General features: G+C 37.3%; 1 long non-coding RNA gene across 1 annotated transcript; it reads right to left on the bottom strand.

Annotated features, from left to right (window-relative positions):
• Nucleotides 1-1,054: 1,054 nt before the first annotated feature.
• Nucleotides 1,055-12,573, bottom strand: LOC115926244. The gene is made up of 3 exons (XR_004065038.1): nt 12,186-12,573; nt 4,335-4,462; nt 1,055-2,353 (listed from the first exon to the last, which is right to left on the bottom strand). It is a non-coding gene; the product is annotated as an uncharacterized LOC115926244 (long non-coding RNA).
• Nucleotides 12,574-17,929: the final 5,356 nt, after the last annotated feature.

Here is a 17,929-nt window from a genome sequence, read left to right as displayed (position 1 = left end):
GGCGATGCTTAATTCCAGCAGCGACCGAGCAGGCTACTGATCGGTCGGTCGCTGCTCTGATTTGTGACCATAGCTTAAGGTAGCATATTTTGTACTTGTTCATTCACCTATACAATTGCTTTGATTTCTTTCCCCGGACGCGCCAGGCGTTACATGTGCCTTCCACACGCTTTGCAAGAGAGTTCTTCTCCATTTCTCTTTCTCCCTTTCTCTCTCTCTCTCTCTCTCTATCTCTCTTTCTTGCAGTCGTTCCTCTTACTGATTCGCGCATAGCGGGTTAATTATCCGCAAATCTCAGCAATTGTAAATGTATAGCCTTTTCTTGCTTTTAATTGTTTTGTTTCATTGGTTAACACGAAAGAGGACATGCAAGTGTTATACTCAGCAGCTTGTGCATTATTTTTAAATTTCTATTTACGTAATGTTTCTTTTAATTGTACCTGGACCCCAGGAAGAACAGTGTCATATATTTTTATGACACTGAACGGGCAATCCAGCCAATCATTTTTAAGCAATCTATATACACATGTAATTTTTTTTTTTTTTTAATTCTGTTATGTTTCATTTCGTTTTATGTCATATGTTATTTGTCTTTTTTAATATGATTGGAAAATAAATACAATACAACAATACAACAATACAAACAATGGTAATTAATCAATCAGCAGTTTTTCTATCTTTAAGTCCTCCAAACTATATTAGCTATAGAAACTACATGTACAAGATTTGATATACCCGAACACATGTTCATTTAGATCATTTGCTGACATTTAACAAAAAAGATCCATTACTTATTTCATCTGGGGACAAAATAGTATCTCATTTGAAAACTTACATTTAGTTGATACGTATAGAGAATATATGTAACAATCTTACCTCAATCTTACATTATTCTTTACACTACCGTTTTGGAAAATTATGACATATTTTTTTTGTAATGAACAAAGTATTATGCTGAATCATAAATATGTAATTATTACAGCTTTGATACCAAGGAAGAATCATATGCAACAAACAAACATGTACATATTCACATCATTATGGATACTCATGATTTTTTTTTTTTTAAAGCTATCCTCACACTTTTTCCTTCTGAATATACAATGAGGTATAACATACCTTTTAGATTCAATGGCGATTTAATCAATTCATAGTGAGCATGCTGTAAATATATTCTTACTTGACCAACTATACCTGCATGTATCATAATGCAAATGCATTTTTCTGAAATATTGAAAATAAAAGAGCACTGTTTATGTACTGTTAAGCCAGGATGTGAAAATAATTGCACAGGAAATGACAAGAATGGTTGATGATACTTTTTTTTGTTTGGTAACATGCATTACAAAGACATTAATGTATGGAAATTCATAAGTATAACATCCGTGCATGTCAGTTGAAGGAGTGTTCTAAAATTCCCTTTTTAGGAAACTTCCAACTTTAATTTTAAGACTACAACAAATTTAAAGCGTTTTGCTGCTTTTTCTCATCAATTGATGTACCTAGTAACATGCTATTAAAGTAAATCAATGCGGTTGTAGTGAAGAGAAAAGAATTGCACTAACTCGTACATGGATCCTGACAAGATTCAGATAGTTAGACAGTGAAATTTTTATGACTTACATTTTGATTTTCAAATGACAGTGTTTCTCCCTTTTACATTTTAATGTTTGATGAAATTAATAACAAGCGTACTGAACTGAAATATTGCCAATTAAAAAGCATTGTTTATGTGCTACAGTATAAAGCAACATTCCTTTTGAAGGAAAGGATAAATGATCCAATATAATGTCTAACTATCTGATTCTTAGCTTCCTTCACCTTCACCTTCACCTATCCCACAGTCTGGCTGACCCTTGGGGCACCACTGAAGATTTATACTACCAGCTTCCTCCACTCCTCGTGGTTCTTGGCTTTACGAAGTATGATGTTTCAGTCAAGGTCACTCGTTAATGTTGTCTTCCCATCGTTTCCTCTGCCTGCCTTTTCGTCTCCCTCCTTGTACTGTTCCATGTAGAATAGTCTTGGCCAGTCCACATGATCATGTGACATACCCATACCACTTTACTTTGCATCTTTTCACTGAAGTCAGGAGGTCTTCATACGGCCCTATGGTGTTTCCAATTCTGATTTTCACTACCTCGTTGGTTATGTGATCTCTATACCAGATACTGAGGAGTTTGCGGAAACATTTCATCTCCAGTGCCTGTATCCTTCTTTTAATGTCTGCTGTCATGGTCCATGTTTCACATGCATACAAAAATATGGACATATGGACAAGATCCTATAACCGATTTTGAATGGGTGGTATTCGTTTTCGACTGAAACACTGCACATGTGTGTTACTTCCAGCCTGCATAGAAAAAGAAGAAAATGATAGCGTGAATGGTAAAAATACAACAATCGCGTAAACAAATCAAAATTGATTCTATCAGGGTTTTACAAAAGGTCTCTAATAAAAAAATTAAAATCATATCAATTCTTTAACCTCCATGTAACAAATAAAGTGGGATAGACTTCTTTTTTAAATTCATGTATGCTCCAAAGCCTTTCTTTTAGGAATGAATGAATGCATCTAATTAAGAACACAAACTGATTATTATCGAACATGTCATTATCAAGTCCCTAGATATCATTCTTTATATACTGTACATTTATCTACAGAGAGAATGATTGGAAATTCAATTTTAAATATATATCTAAAGGCTATCCTCCTACATACGTGGAAAAGGTTCTCTCATACTGTAACCACTTTGACATATAATCTATTAAGAGGTAATGACCACATCATCTTGAAAAGCCTTGTGAGGCATTTTTTCTATCTACACATATAAGTTATAAAAAAAAACATGAATGGTGCCACTTGTTGATTTCCCCTTTCTGTAAAGGAGGTTTAATTGAAAATTGTATAGTTTAATAGAACCATGATCATAGATTTGCAGGATATCCTCCTGAATATGATAATGTTTATGGGTGAGTGTATATTACATGTAGGTACATAATAATTACAGTACTGTTTCATCAGGGTTAGCATTAAAACAGTTATAAATCAAATCATGAAAACATGAAAATATGAACTTGCAAAGATGCATTACAATTAATCTATAACTATTTAATTATATTGCGAAAGTGTATTGGAAAAAGAGGGAATGTTCACTACACACACTGATGAAACTTGGTTATCAAAGGGGAAGTCTACCTTGATATAATGATGGTTTTGAGAAAAGCAGAAAAACTACAGACAAAAAACTCAATGACCAAAACAACACGTCTGCAACTACCTAAAGAGAAAGGAAAAAAATCAACTACAGGCAATTTCGGAAAGAGTTCCATATATATAACCCCACTAAAATCGATGCACAGCTGTATAGCCTACCCTCACTCTCATCCTAATCCTAACCCAGCATACCCATATTTTTTCCTTCAATTTTAGTGGTGGTTACGTGTACATATGGAACTCTTGTCGTAATTTTGATGGCCTTGCAGGGTTCATCTTCTGAAACTTGCAAACATTACAAAGATGTATTTACAAAGATGTATTATAGAATCAGAACATAATTGCCGGAGTTGATTTGAAAGTTGTTGGAATGGTGTTAAATGCAAATTAGCATCTTGTGAATGGTGTAGACTTTATTTATTGACATTCCTCTTGCAATTTCTTTTTAAGGCTACAAATATTACTGTTATGATAATTGTAGATCTATCACATAAAAGATGACAAGTGACGTTTGAAATTAGATTTGGCTTCCTACATAATTAATCATAAAATGTCTCAAATTTATTTGCTTTGTGTTTCTGCTACGTGTATACATGGTGATGGTCTTTCTCTTGCTCCCTTATTACTCTGCAAGGAAAGACCCAGTATTTAACAGCTCATTGCAAAAACTATATTGTGTCTTGAGTGAAGCCCAAACTGGTTCCTGCTGCTTAGCCTTGGCTGCATTCTCCTTATAGTCTTCTAGCTCAGATCCTCTCTTCCACACTTCATTTCATTATCGCAATTTGTTCTTATATCTTATGGGTTACCGGTACATATCCCTAATCTATGTGAATCATGCATTATGTTGCTGACTGAAGAAAGCAATTTCTAAATTTGCAACTTAAAAGATCTAAGCATACGTCAAAGGGCTGGCTCAAAGAATACATAGAAGCCAGAAAAACAGGAAGGGGGTGGGGGGGGGGGGGATTGGACTCAAATTCATAAGATTTCACAAGAGGACTTTATGAAAGCAGGTCATTGTATACAATAAATAAATATAGTTGTACTTTGAATCATCTTCACATGAAAAGGACTTACAGGTAAGTAAATGTTTTTAAGATATTGTTACATGTACCTGCTACTGCTACCTGGAGCTAACCCTCGTCGCTGAGAAATAGCCTTGAAGTATACTGTTTGGTTGAACGGAAATTCCATTTCAGCTGTATACTACCGCAAATGTCTGACAGTTTGCTCCAAAGAAGACTGTAGTTTGGGTAAGAGCAATAGTTACAATTAAGTATAAGTATACACATGTAAAGTTGCATTTATACAGAACTATTACAGTGACATAATAACAATATTGCAACTTCCTGCGATCAAAAAGGGGAAGAGAGAGGTAGCTAGAGTGATTGAAAGTAAAAAAAAGGGGAAAAAAAAGAGGGGAAAAGAGGGATAAAAAGGTAGAAAGAGAGAGAGAGAGAGAGAGAGAGGATATAATTGAATCAGGAGCTGCCAAGACATATACATTTCTACTCATATGAATCTGCATAATAATATACAATACAAAAACTACATGTAGGTATTGTTAATACATGTTCATGCAGATCTGCTGAAATGGATGATATAAAATCAATGTTTGGTAGTTGTTGCTTAACTTGAAATAAATATTTGAAGAGCTGCATGAATAAGTATATTATTTTCTTTCAAATCAATGATGGTATTGTTTCCAAGAAATAAGAGTGACTTAAATTGAAAGTTTGTTTTAAAATGTAGAAGCCACAGTATTCTTGTGCACTGATGCATGCAACATGCTATCTTTAACATTTGAAATGTGATACGTCTAGCAAAAACAATCCTAACTTAAGTTTGTGGGGTAGTATTGTTCCTTGTACACAAATGGTATTTAGATAATACTAACACAGCACTGCCAACAAAATGAATGGATGAGTACCGTTTAAAACTTTAAAATGTATCCAATAAAAATATTGTTGCATATTCTTTTTAGACAGTAGACACCCTGTAGAAAAACAAAAATCCTAAGTTTTTACTGCAAGCTATAATTATTATTTCATTTGGCATTGCAACAATGGAAACAATAAATTACTGCTAAAATGTATGGACAGTCAGATTTTATGCAAATTTAGTCTCAAAGTTACTATTCAGTGCGTATAATAAAAAAAAATGTACCAGTTCCAACTTTGGTAACTTAATTATAAAGTTGATGTGCACTGTAAAACTTACAGGTTGCAATCCACAGCAGTCATTAATTTTGCACAGGGGGGGGGGGGGAACAAATTTCCACACCCAACCCTCTTTTAAAGACTAAAACCATAGACCGCTAAAACCAAGGAACGGCTCTACGTAATATGTACACTGTATACAATATATACCAAACTGAATGGAAATCATACCAGAGTTGAAGAATAAATGAAAAAATAGATGTGCATAAGAATAACTTTGACATAGACACACACAAACAAAAATCCAATAAATTTTAAAAGGAAGACTGGCCAACTTTTAATGCTACATGTAGTATATACATGTAGGAGATTGCATATACTGTAGGGATAAGGGGTAATCTTTTGGAAATTGGATCAAAATAGAAAAAAAAAATCATTTAAAGGAGAAAACATTATGCAATTAATATCTTTGTACAGGAAATAAATAAAATATATCAATAAAAAACAACTACAAACAAACAAAAATAAAGGATAATCAGCTGATTATTGTTGGAGAAAAACATTATCTTTTTAATATGCAAATTATACTTTAGTTTCATTTATTTCTATACAAATTCAGACAAATTGCAAAATATTATGGTAATGAAAGATAACTGACCATGGTTAGTTAAATCTTAGGTAATCAATAGTATTCAATGGTTTTGGATCCTCAGAGAAACATGTATTTTAACTCAAATTATATTAATTAATTTAGCTTTACCTAATCTATAGAACATAATGGAAATTGAATAGAAAAGCTGTATTTTCCACTCAATAATATGACTCTTCTGAAAATATGTGCACATGTACATGTAATGTACATGTAGGGTCTTACTATATTAAAGATTTGTAATAAATAGTTTTTAAAATGGCATAAGAATATGAAGAGGGAGAAAGTGCAACATGGATGCTTCACATTATACACTGTCGCTCATATAGTTGGAATATTTTTGTTTTACCCCACTTTATGGAATTATTTTTAAAATAATTTAAAAATAATAGATCTAGATAATAGTATCCATTCTCCGATTTTATTGAATAATGATTTGACAATGTGTGTTTTGCGTGTCTGCTAAAGCATGTGTATGCTACTATGCTTATCAAATAGGGGACCTACGCCCTTAAGTCATAAATGACAGTAACGAGGATTAATGCCCCACAAAAGGGCACTAATATAGCACATCGACACGGTTTTGATCCTGGGGCCTCACAGTTACGAGGCCATTGCTTTGTCACTGAACCATGACTGTACGAAGCGGGGGCTAGGATAGGGGGCAGTTTCCATAAACAAAATAAAAAACAGAAAATGAAATTTATTGCATTTTACCCCGGTCCCCAACATAAACAAATACTCTGAATGGCCATGCATTATGGCTCAAAAGCTATTCAGTTTTCTATTAGAGGGATATCAGATGGATATTTAAAAAGGGGTGATGATGTTAATGCAGAGGTGATAGAGAAGGGCAGATTAGAAAATAATTCTGAATTCTGAACCTTACAATTTTCCTTCTACATACCAAAGTAATTTACATTTCATTTATTTACTGACAAATAATTGCAGTCACTTTTGCAATCAATAATAGTCACTCTTTCCAGTTTATTATTCTCATACATGTATGATCTCCTTTTCTCTCTCTTTAAATATCTCTCTCTCTCTCTCTCTCTCTCTCTCTCTTCTCTCTTTGCAGCTGCAAGTTCCAGGTACTGTTTTGTTTTAAGTTTGTGCAATGTTAAGCACCTAACAGGAATAAAGGTACATGGGTGTCATTGGAAATAGGGTATTAAGGAGGGTACTTTTGACAGACTTTGTTTCAAATTGGCATCCCAAATATCTAGCTACAGATACGGGGTAATAAAGTGGACATGTACATGTATGTAAAAGTAGCTGCACAAATCTAGAGTCTGCTTATCGTGCATTTTATAGAATGAAACGGGATAGTAACTTTGGAGCAAAATACTATAGAACATAAATCGGTTATACAAATATTAACACTTGGGATGAAGAACAGGAAATCTGAAAATTAATGAATCGTCATTGATGAGAAAAATAAAAAATCACATCATTTTATTCATTAGGTCATTTCATTGTGATGACGAGTAGGTGATTAGAATTTCAAAATGTACCCAGGAGAAATCTGCCCAGATAGAAAGCTTGTGACATATATTTACATTCAATATCATGCAGCACTTTACAGTTTTCTATTCTTCTGTTTTATTATTTGTTTAAATTTCTCCTTTTATTGAGATAACCCTATGTTAGTCTTTTTTTTCCTTCTGTTTTCCTCTTTCTCTCATTTTCTATGTTATTCCTTTTTTATTGTCTACATCTTTTTTTCTTCTTTTTTCTGTCCTCGCTTCATGTTCTCTTATTTTATCCTTCTTTTATCTTTTACTTTAATATCTTCTATTCATATACTGTTTTTTATATTCTTCTTTCACTTTCCCCTATTTCTGTCTACATAGGATATGACTTTTCACTCAGTTTTTGTCTTCTTTCATTGGTTCTTCTCTCTTTCCCTGTGTGTGCCTTTATTTTTCTCATTCGTATCTAAACAGTTATCTTTGTTCTTCTTCCTTCACTCATTTTCTCTTTCACACCTTTTTCGCATGTATTCTTTATCTTAAATGTTATCATCCTCCATGTTTACAATCAACTATGTTTATCTTTATTTTCTCATTCATATCACCTCATGACTGCGAATGGTGGTCATGTTTTACATAAAAATGTAAGAAAACAAAAATGACATAAACTCACTAATGCACAGAGAAGTTGCCCACTAATACCTTCCATTTTTTTATAAAGAAGAAGCATCCAAAGAACAGGAAATCATTAATAATTGGGGATGTGTCAATTTTGGTGGTGGCCTACCTCTTTGTTGAAGCGTACTTAAAAACACCAGAAAAATCTCACAAATTAAAAAATATAAATCCTTTTCACGATTTAGAATCTTATTTCCATACAATTCCATAACTTGGATCTCTGTCACCTTGATCAAGTGAAATTTTGAGGCTTTTTTTGGGGGGGGGGGGGGGGCTGGTGATTTATTTCCCTTGTCAAAACTCACACACAAGTTTGAGAATACTCACAGCAGTTGTACTCCACCATAGCTTTACAAAATGTACCTGTTGAAGAGGCTTCAATATGTCTTGTGTTCTAGTATTAATAGCAGGGATTGACCATTCATAGATATATAAATGTACATGAGGAAAAAATTATTCAAAATTTCCCTTCAACTCTGAAACACAAAATATGTACGTGTAGCATTAATTACAATACATGTATGGGTTGAAGAGTCCCTGAATTGAGTTTTTTTTAAATACAATGTAAGAGAAACAGAATGGCAAAAGTTTGAAATAAATCAGACCAATACTAAGAGTTATGAATGTTTGAAGTATGAGATCACTAAATAAATGTGAATCTCAAATTGGCAATTTGGTACATTCATGTAGACATTGATAACTCTTCTGTTTGTTGTCTACTTCACCTCTGAAACAAACATGTAGCATAAATTACATTACATGTGTGAGTTGAAGAGTCCCTGAATTGGGTTTTAAAAAAATACACTGTAAGAAAAAGAGAATGGCAAAAGTTTGAAATACATGATGTAGACATGTATGGATAACTCTCCTGTTTGTTGTATACAAAACATAATCTTAAGTGCCTTCTTCCTTGTGGAAATTATCAGTTTATTTACAGGTCCTCTTAAGATATAAAGAACCTTCTGAGTCATACATGTACATGTTTTTTTTCTTTTTCATTTACATTTTAGTCATTCTGTGTGTTGGAACAAATGGAAAAGTTGTCCGCCACTACATCCTATAGACGTTACTGATTCAGCCAATTTGAAGAGTCCATACCTACATGTTTTAATGATTACAAATTTACAACTTCAAAAATGTGTACATGTAACTTTGTCACTTTTAGTCTGATTTAAATTTAAATCAAATTGTCCCCATTGTGCTTCTTATATTTGTTCAGCCTTCCACTGGTAGTTTGCTAATACTAGAGAATAAGGTGGATTTCCCTTTAACATATATATATTAGGTATATTAAATCTTCTGTGAGAAGAGAGATTATGGTGTCTGTTTTTCACTATTGCAGCAGTGCAGTGGCAGATCCAGATTTGGGGGGGGGGGGGGCGCGGGACCCCCTCACTTGGCCCCATAAACAGGTAAATTTAACCTTTTTTTAGATTTAAAAAAGACGCCCCCCTGGAGAAAGGGGGGAGCAAAGGGGGGCCGGGGGTGGTGGGTGTTAACTCGGTGCTCAACATTTTTTCACGAATTGGGCCCCCTTTCAGCCGGCCCCCTCCCTTTCTGCAGACTGGATCCGTCCCTGCAGCAGTGAATTTCACTACAGTCACATAAAGGTCCCAATAGTGTCAACAATTAATTTGGATAAACTTGCATAAATTTGCATAAACTTCCATAAATGTGAGTGCAACCAAGATGATCAATTACAGAACAGGGACAACCAACAGCTTGTTCGCTAGACTGGTTAGAATAGCCTTAGGGCTAGGTGATAACATGAAATATGATATGGATGTCACTAAGCCTTAATTGGCACCCATATCGAGAGTGACACACCAAATTGCTATCCCTCCAGTATCAAATATTTACATTTTTTGTTAAATGTTTGTATTATTTTAAAGTGATTTGTATGAGAAGAAAGAAGAGTTTATATTACTAGTCCTACAGTATAGTAATACTAATCATACTAGTATTAACAGCTACCACCAGTGGGTAAGGTTATTTTAGTGTGGGTACTTCTAGTGGTTATTATGAACAAATTTGAATTTTTGTTTTATATCAATTATCAGTCTTGATAGGGGTACGGGTATCAATTAAGTGGCTCGGTAACATTGCCTCAGATTCTGAAGAAAAAACTCCTGGATTTAGCTCATGCTGCAATCATGATTACAAACATTAAGGTCAGTCAGGAATCCCATGACTTTACAAGCCGATTGCCTAGCTGTCTGATTATCAAGATATTTATGATTGGAAATCAAAATTTTATTTTTTGTTTACCTAACAGTTTTTTATTACATTCATGTACACTACAGTCTTTTGGGGAAAATGAGTATGGTAAAAATGGTAACTCAAACTAACAGATTTTTACTTCTTTGAGGCATTTCTATCATGATCATTTTGAAGCGCAATTTTGTTTAGGGCTTCAATATTACACCATATCACAGGCACTGATAACACATAGGGCCATACAGCTCAGATTGAATATTATTAAATGATGGGTATAGGCCAAGTGATATCAATGTTATTAGATCTACAACCTGCGTCTAGCAGCTACCATGAGCTGAGGATGCATGATGACACCGACAGTAGCCTATACGTGTGAAAATGCACATGCACATGGGTCATATGGCAAGATTATTAAGAAATCTGATTTGAACGTCATATGCTACCTTACGTAAAGTCCACGCCTAAAATGCAATCATTAGAGTCACAGTTTTTGATATTTTATATCGTATTCCACCCAGGCCTGCAGGGCAAAACCACTCCAGCAAGGCTAGAGTCAATTAATGCTTAGGCGTATTGTCCTCTAGCGCTGTTACATGTACGTGCTGAGAGGCAGCAATAGCACACGATGAACACATTGCACACAATTGCACACTAATGCACACAATGTATACAAAGTGGTTGATTAGCAAGTTTGACAGTAGACTCACGATTTGAATTTTTGAATTTTTCTTTCTAGTCTAGATCTATATGACTATAGACTAGATTCTAGATCTCTAAGTATAACTATAACATAGACCTAAGTTGAAAAAATTGTATGCTATTTAGGTGTCATCAACTCCCGGCCCCCCCCCCCCCCCCCCACTCCGAGAACGGATGGACCCCATGCGTGTTACCAAAATGTCCTTTTCGTAACAAAAGAAAAAGGTCGACCCGTATTGACTTTACACACCGGACTTTTGCTGAAAAAGGCTTGTATAACAAAAGAAAAAGGTCGACCCGTATTGACTTTACCCCGGCCCCCCACGCAGGGGTCGGAATGACCGTATGCGTGTTACCAAAATGTCCGGTAAAGGGGTACTTTTCGTGCGACAAAGTCCGGCCCGAGAATTGTAAAAAAAGGGGTGTATTTGACTTTTCACCCGGAGATTTCTTTAAAAAGGGTTTTTTTTTTCTTTTTTTCTCTCATCTCTTTTGACTCCTGAGAAATTATTCTGAATTTAGGGGGGTGCATTGAGCATTTTTCCTGATTTAGGGGGGTCTCCAAGGCAGGAAAAGCCTGTGAAAAGCCCGCGAAAGGGGGGTTCGAAAATGTTGGCAGTCCTCAGATAGGGGGTGCTTTCAAAAAGAGGGAACGAGCATATGCGTACCCTAAATAACACTGAGTGGGGGGGGGGGGGGCCAGGGACTTTACACACCGGACTTTTGCTGCAAAGGGGGGGGGGGAACACGCATATGCATACCCTAAATAATACTGAGTGGGGGGGGGGCGGGCATCAACTATCACTAAAGTACCGATTTTGAGTGAAATCAGTTGAGTTTTGTACAGTGTAGTTTGAAATGCTGAAAATCAATATGAACAGTTTTTAATACACAGCTGCACAGCCAGGATAGTAATGCAGCTATGTGTGGGCAAAACCAGGGACATGGCTCGTGATGTCCACCAGTCTAGGTTTCCTGCCGGGCGGGAGCGGCGGGCCCGGCGCACCTGGTAGGGCTATTATTTCCATTTGAATGTGCAAGTTAGATTTATTTAAAAAAAGAATAAAATACGGTGTTACTGTAGAACCTACCTTAATCAGACGGATGGGCACATAATAGAGACCTATCTTGATGTCAGGATACTAATGTGGTCTAGTTGTTTCAGTCGGGCAACCGTGTTCGTGAAAGAGAAGAAAGACAGCTGCACGATGCGATGGAGAGTTAGCTCGAGAGCGGGCTGCCGTCGCGTCCGGGGCATGCATCGCAGGCGGTCAGATCCGAGCTTCCAGCGTGGCCGTGGATGCGCCAGATTCAGAGCGAGTGCTAGTTTCTCGAAACTGCCATAAGTCTAAGCTCGTGGAGATTTGGTAGAAACACGTGTTAGATCTCTATCACACGTTTCAATACGATGTCTAAAAAGTTAGACTTAATGACGGTTTCGTGAAACCTCCCCAGGTGTTCGGTGTCAGGGATCTGGGCAGCGTTTCATGAAACCGTCATAAGTACAAGTCCAACGACATCCCATTGAAATGTGTGTATTACGTTTAACACACGTTTCAATGGGATGTCGGTGAACTTGTAGTTATGACGGTCTCATGAAACGCTGCCCAGATCCAGTGGATGCCTGGTACTGGGAGGCGCACGCCCACCCCCTTTTTTTTTCTCCCGAAAAAAATGTGTTCGCATACATATTCTGTTTAAGCATTTGGATAGGCCTCAGAATCTGCCAAAAGGCTAAGATTATCCGGGGACCGCATCCAGTTGAAGGCTTCGTTCTCGCAATTTCGTTTATTTCAAGCTTCCTCCTCCCCCCCCCCCCCCCTCCCCTGTAAAGTCTTTGATCTGCCCCTGGATGTATGGCCGGGTAACCTGGCGCTACAGTCGTTTGTAGAAAAAAATGTTGCTGGGCGCTGTCGCCTGGTTAATGAGTCTAACCACAAAAAGTAGGTCTTAAAATAGCGTTAATGACTACTGGACGCAAATCAAACACATGTTGGATGTGATACAAAAACGGGTCAATACATATTGCATCATTTTTCCAAAACTGGTCAATGACTTTCATGTCGCAGCTCGTATCGGGTGGCTCATCGCTCATCGCTATGCCCAGTATAGAAGTGGTTGGAACGTTATCATCAGTAGGGTCATAAAGGGAGCGTCATGATTCGTAGTAGGTCCATGATTGTAGGAAGACGACGACGACTCCTGTACTAACTCCCATGCGTACAACGGGCGAAAGTTCCATAAAACAAGATTGAAATAGAAACGAATGAAATCATGGGATTTACTAAGAAAAAAGAACTCTTTGTTGTTCAAGGGGCTGCTTTGAATCTACTTTTAGTATTATCTGCAACGATACAGACAATTTTAATTCAAATTGATGTTTATATATATATTGCGCCCTTATCAAACTTAAAAACTGATTAAAAAACATATCATTTACGCCCTAGCTCATTCCATTTATCGAATGAGTTCGCCTTTGACCTAGGGACACGTTCAGTATATTCTATGTATCCCCTTAATGCTTAACGTAGCAGATGTCACAATATATTTAAATGCAATTTGATAATCAAAGTTCACGGGCTACACAGTTTCATGATTTTATCCAACGTAGCAATCATGCACGAACATTGCAACCTTAATATCCTTGTCCTGTATACCTGAAATGGTTTAAAGTTGGTACACGGAGGAAACTTAGTATCAAAATCGCCCCCCTCCCCTCTAGTCGCCTTCTAAGCGATGTAAAAGGGTGACACACGCACATACACACATACGCACACACAAAGTATAAACGTCAGTGTTTAATGAGCGATGCAAACATTCCAAAATCATAAACCTAGCAAGAAGGCATTTCATAGCGATACAACTACTGAATGGGGTTGTGTACGTGTGTGTGTGTGTGTGTGTGTGTGTGTGTGTGTGTGTTGGGGGGGGGTGGGTAATTCGGCCCTTCCTATAGATATCGATACAAGTATACATCATGTAGGTGAAGATAGAGGCAAAGACAAAACAAACTATAGTTCATATAAAAATATGATGTATTAGCTTGACTATCTGCATTATTAAACAAAATGCCGAACAGATGAAGAACATTACCACAAACTGAGTCGTATCTAGAGGTAAATATAGCGAGTTCTCTTATCTTTCCTTACTTGTATGTGTTCCCACATTTATTTTGCTTTAATCTTTGCTGTATGATTGTGCTTCAGAATCATAGTAAAGAATTTCTCTCAAAATTTCGATATTATAATTTAACCTCATTATACTTAGTTTCTGTTTAATGAGTCTTTGGTTCCGTACTTTCTAGCTACTTAGACAGTAGATCTGTAATTTTGTTTCGTGCCAAGAATTGTAATGTAAATGAGCAGTATTTATTGGTCCATCAAAAAGTTGGGAGAAATGGAGAGAAAGTTGAAAATTACAGAAGATCGACTCTTGGAAAAAGGAAGACAGTAAATAACAAAAATAGTTTAACACAAATGATATACACCTAATTTATTAATCTAAGAGCAGTAGTTTAGAGCAATTCCATACCTCGTTCTCTCACTTTTACGTCAGGTATGTATTTAAGCCCCTAAATCCAACTATCATATTGCTCCGATTGTCTCATTTTCGCTCGCGTGAACATTGCCAGCACAAACCACTGACCTCTACCTCCTGCACGGATCATCGCCCATTCCCATTCACTATACGTTACGTACTAACAGGCTGTATTGTCTGACCGTTCATGAATATTCATGTTTTTGCTAAACTCGGCAAAATGTTTGCTTTTACTAAATGGAAAAATTACGGTGGGGGGTTGGATGAAATGGACATAATGAAATAGGCAGAAGTGATCTATGATAATTCATGCGTTTTATGTTTCGTGTGCTCGACCTATAATCTTCAAATCGCTTGGTAAACTGAGTCTTTGGAAAACTACATGGGTATGGACTATGTTGCGTGTTAACTAGTAATCCCACATAATTCCCTTTTTTAATTAAACTACTAAAAAGCAGTATCCCTCCAGACAAGAAAACACTTAATAAATGATCACATCCAGACAAATTGATTATGGTTAAAAACTGGTTCTATATTCTATAATTTCACATAAGATACAATGATTACAGAATTATCAGAAACCTCTTCTGTCTATCTCAACAGTGACAGACAAGTATCACTAGGCCCTTGGTAGTTACTATTAATAATCAAACATAGATAACTTCCAACAGCACATTAATGTAAAGGAGACTCAACTTAGTCACTATGGTATTAATGATTACCGCTGAATACAAGTCTCGAAATATCAGGAGTCTAGCTGTTCAGTACAACTTAAAACCGTACTAAAACAAGTCAGTTAAATATCATTCACACTGCATGAATAATAACAGTCAAGAAAATACTACTCAAATCTAAGCTAGACAGCGTTTAGATTTACTTACATAGGCACGAAATATTGTGGTTCAAGAAACCGCTAAACAAATCTCTACTTGTGTATGTGTACGGAATGCACAACACGAGAATACAACAATATATCGGTGGATCTAGACTATAGCAGATCTAGATCAGTAGACCAGGCATAGGCCTAGAACTAGTGCAATTATAAACATGTAAAATATGTGTTAGTAAGCGTACGCACTCAACAACAGGCACTCAGTCAGTCAAAATAAGGCCTCACAATGATAAACAATGCAAAGCATAAATCACAATATAATTAACGTTACGTGAGTCATTGGAGTTGAATTCAAAGTAGATCTTCTTCAAGTTCTAGGTAGATGTAGAAACTAGCTAGTCGAAAACAGTGGTCGACGAGCTGGTTGTCGATCGCGTAGGATATGCAGACGATGATCGACGCTAGATGAATACAACGATGATGACAACAATGATGAAGACGACGCTGGTGAAGACAGCGATGATGAAGTCGACGATGAAGACGACGCTGGTGAAGACAGCGATGATGAAGACAACGGTGATGAAGACAACGATGATGAATCAGTTAACAGATGAATACAATGATGATGCAGTCAATGTCAATAGATCAACTTCAGTGACTTGCGATGCAGGTCGAAGAATCAAATGTCGAGACAATATATATGAAGTCGATGATAAAAGGTTGTCAAACAATAATGCAGGTGAGAAAAACGTTAGATCATATTAAATGTTCTATTCTCACTGCTGGTGAATTAAAGTGTCGTCAATGTTGAACATCGAGAGAGTCAAAATATATCTTGCAAAACGTACAAGATGTAAATAGGTGAGCACGTCCACCGGGAATGGTCCGGGGACGTAGCAGTTCAATCCTCGTTGGATACAATTTTCTAGGTACAAATATCAACACAATGACAGCATGTGTGTATACCAATATTAAAACAGCTCACTGATTTCCGCACAGGAAAATCAGAAGAGCGCCAATCAACTACAGCGCGATTGGTTCAAAACAAGCGCACATGTATGTTAATTAAGCACGTGATCTAAATACTTATGAATAAATACGCGTACATCTATGTTAATTGGTCATGTGATCAAAATACTAATGAATAAACATCGTGCAGTAATAAATCGAGTTAAAACCAGTTCTGAGGACATGGCGTAATACCAAATCCTCGAACTCTCAATGACTTCTAAAGCGGCCATTTTGGATTAAAAACACAATATGTATACCAGTGAATTATAAATGAATGCACTGTAACATTTGTCGCTACATTAACCCCCCTACTAGACCCGAGCTTGCGTAAGCTCCGAGGGGCGAAAATACACAATTAAAAATATAAAGGAAACATATGTACAAAATACATTAATATACATGAAAATAACCACTATTTATGCGACACGTTCAATGTAGTGAACCTGAACGTACCTTTGCGGCCAGTGGACGTGGCGGCCTGAACGTGTGACACGCGCAGCAGGTTGCGATTTCACCAGAGCAGGAGCAGGCGTAGGAGCAGGTGCAGGAGCAGGCGCAGAGGTTGCGCGAAGTGCTGTGCGCAGAGGGGAGGAGACGGTAGGCTCTCCCTCTAGAGGCACGTCAGCCGCGGTAGTCCTAGCCGAAACGCTTTCCAAAAATGCGGGTTTCAGTCGATCAATGCTTACAGAAACATGCTTGCCCTTTTGCTCAATAACGAAAAACTTCGGGGTTCGTTTGAGAACCTTGAACGGACCCAAATACGGAGGCTGTAATGGCTTACGGACAGCATCGATACGCAAGAAAATATGCGTACAAGTATCGAGAGACCTATGTACAAAACTGGTCTGTGGTGACCTACGTGTCGCTGTAGGCGCTAAAACAGACATATGGTCCTTCAAGCGTTGGACGTAGTCCGCGGGGTCAACAGTATCGTGTCGCGTAGGCACTATCAGCTGGCCTGGAAGACGCAACGCCGTCCCGTAGACTAGTTCGGCAGCGGAAGCTCCGATGTCTTCCTTAATAGCTGCGCGGATACCCAACATGACCAAAGGAAGGTATTCTTGCCAACGGTTCGGCTCGGGTTGAGATTTGAGAGAGGCTTTAAGTTGCCGATGGAACCGTTCCACCATACCGTTGGCCTGCGGGTGGTAGGCCGTGGTGGCTATGGTCCGACAACCTAGCAAATTAGCTAAAGCAGTGAAAAGCGCAGATTGAAACTGACGACCTCGATCATGCGTAATCGTGGCTGGAGCTCCAAAGCGAGCTACCCAGTTCTCCACTAGAGCTATGGCTACTGTCTCGGCAGTGGCATCCGCTATCGGGATCGCTTCGGGCCAACGGGTGAACCTGTCGATACAAGTCAGCAGATAAATGTGCCCTTTCGAGGGCGGTAGTGGCCCAACAAGATCAATATGAACGTGTGCAAAACGGGCATCGGGGTTGGCAAAAGTGCCA

The sequence above is a fragment of the Strongylocentrotus purpuratus genome, unplaced genomic scaffold, assembly GCF_000002235.5.
Source record: "Strongylocentrotus purpuratus isolate Spur 01 unplaced genomic scaffold, Spur_5.0 spur5_scaffold_19, whole genome shotgun sequence".
NCBI classification, from domain to species: Eukaryota; Metazoa; Echinodermata; class Echinoidea; order Camarodonta; family Strongylocentrotidae; genus Strongylocentrotus; species Strongylocentrotus purpuratus.
This window is presented reverse-complemented; position numbering and strand designations above follow the sequence as displayed.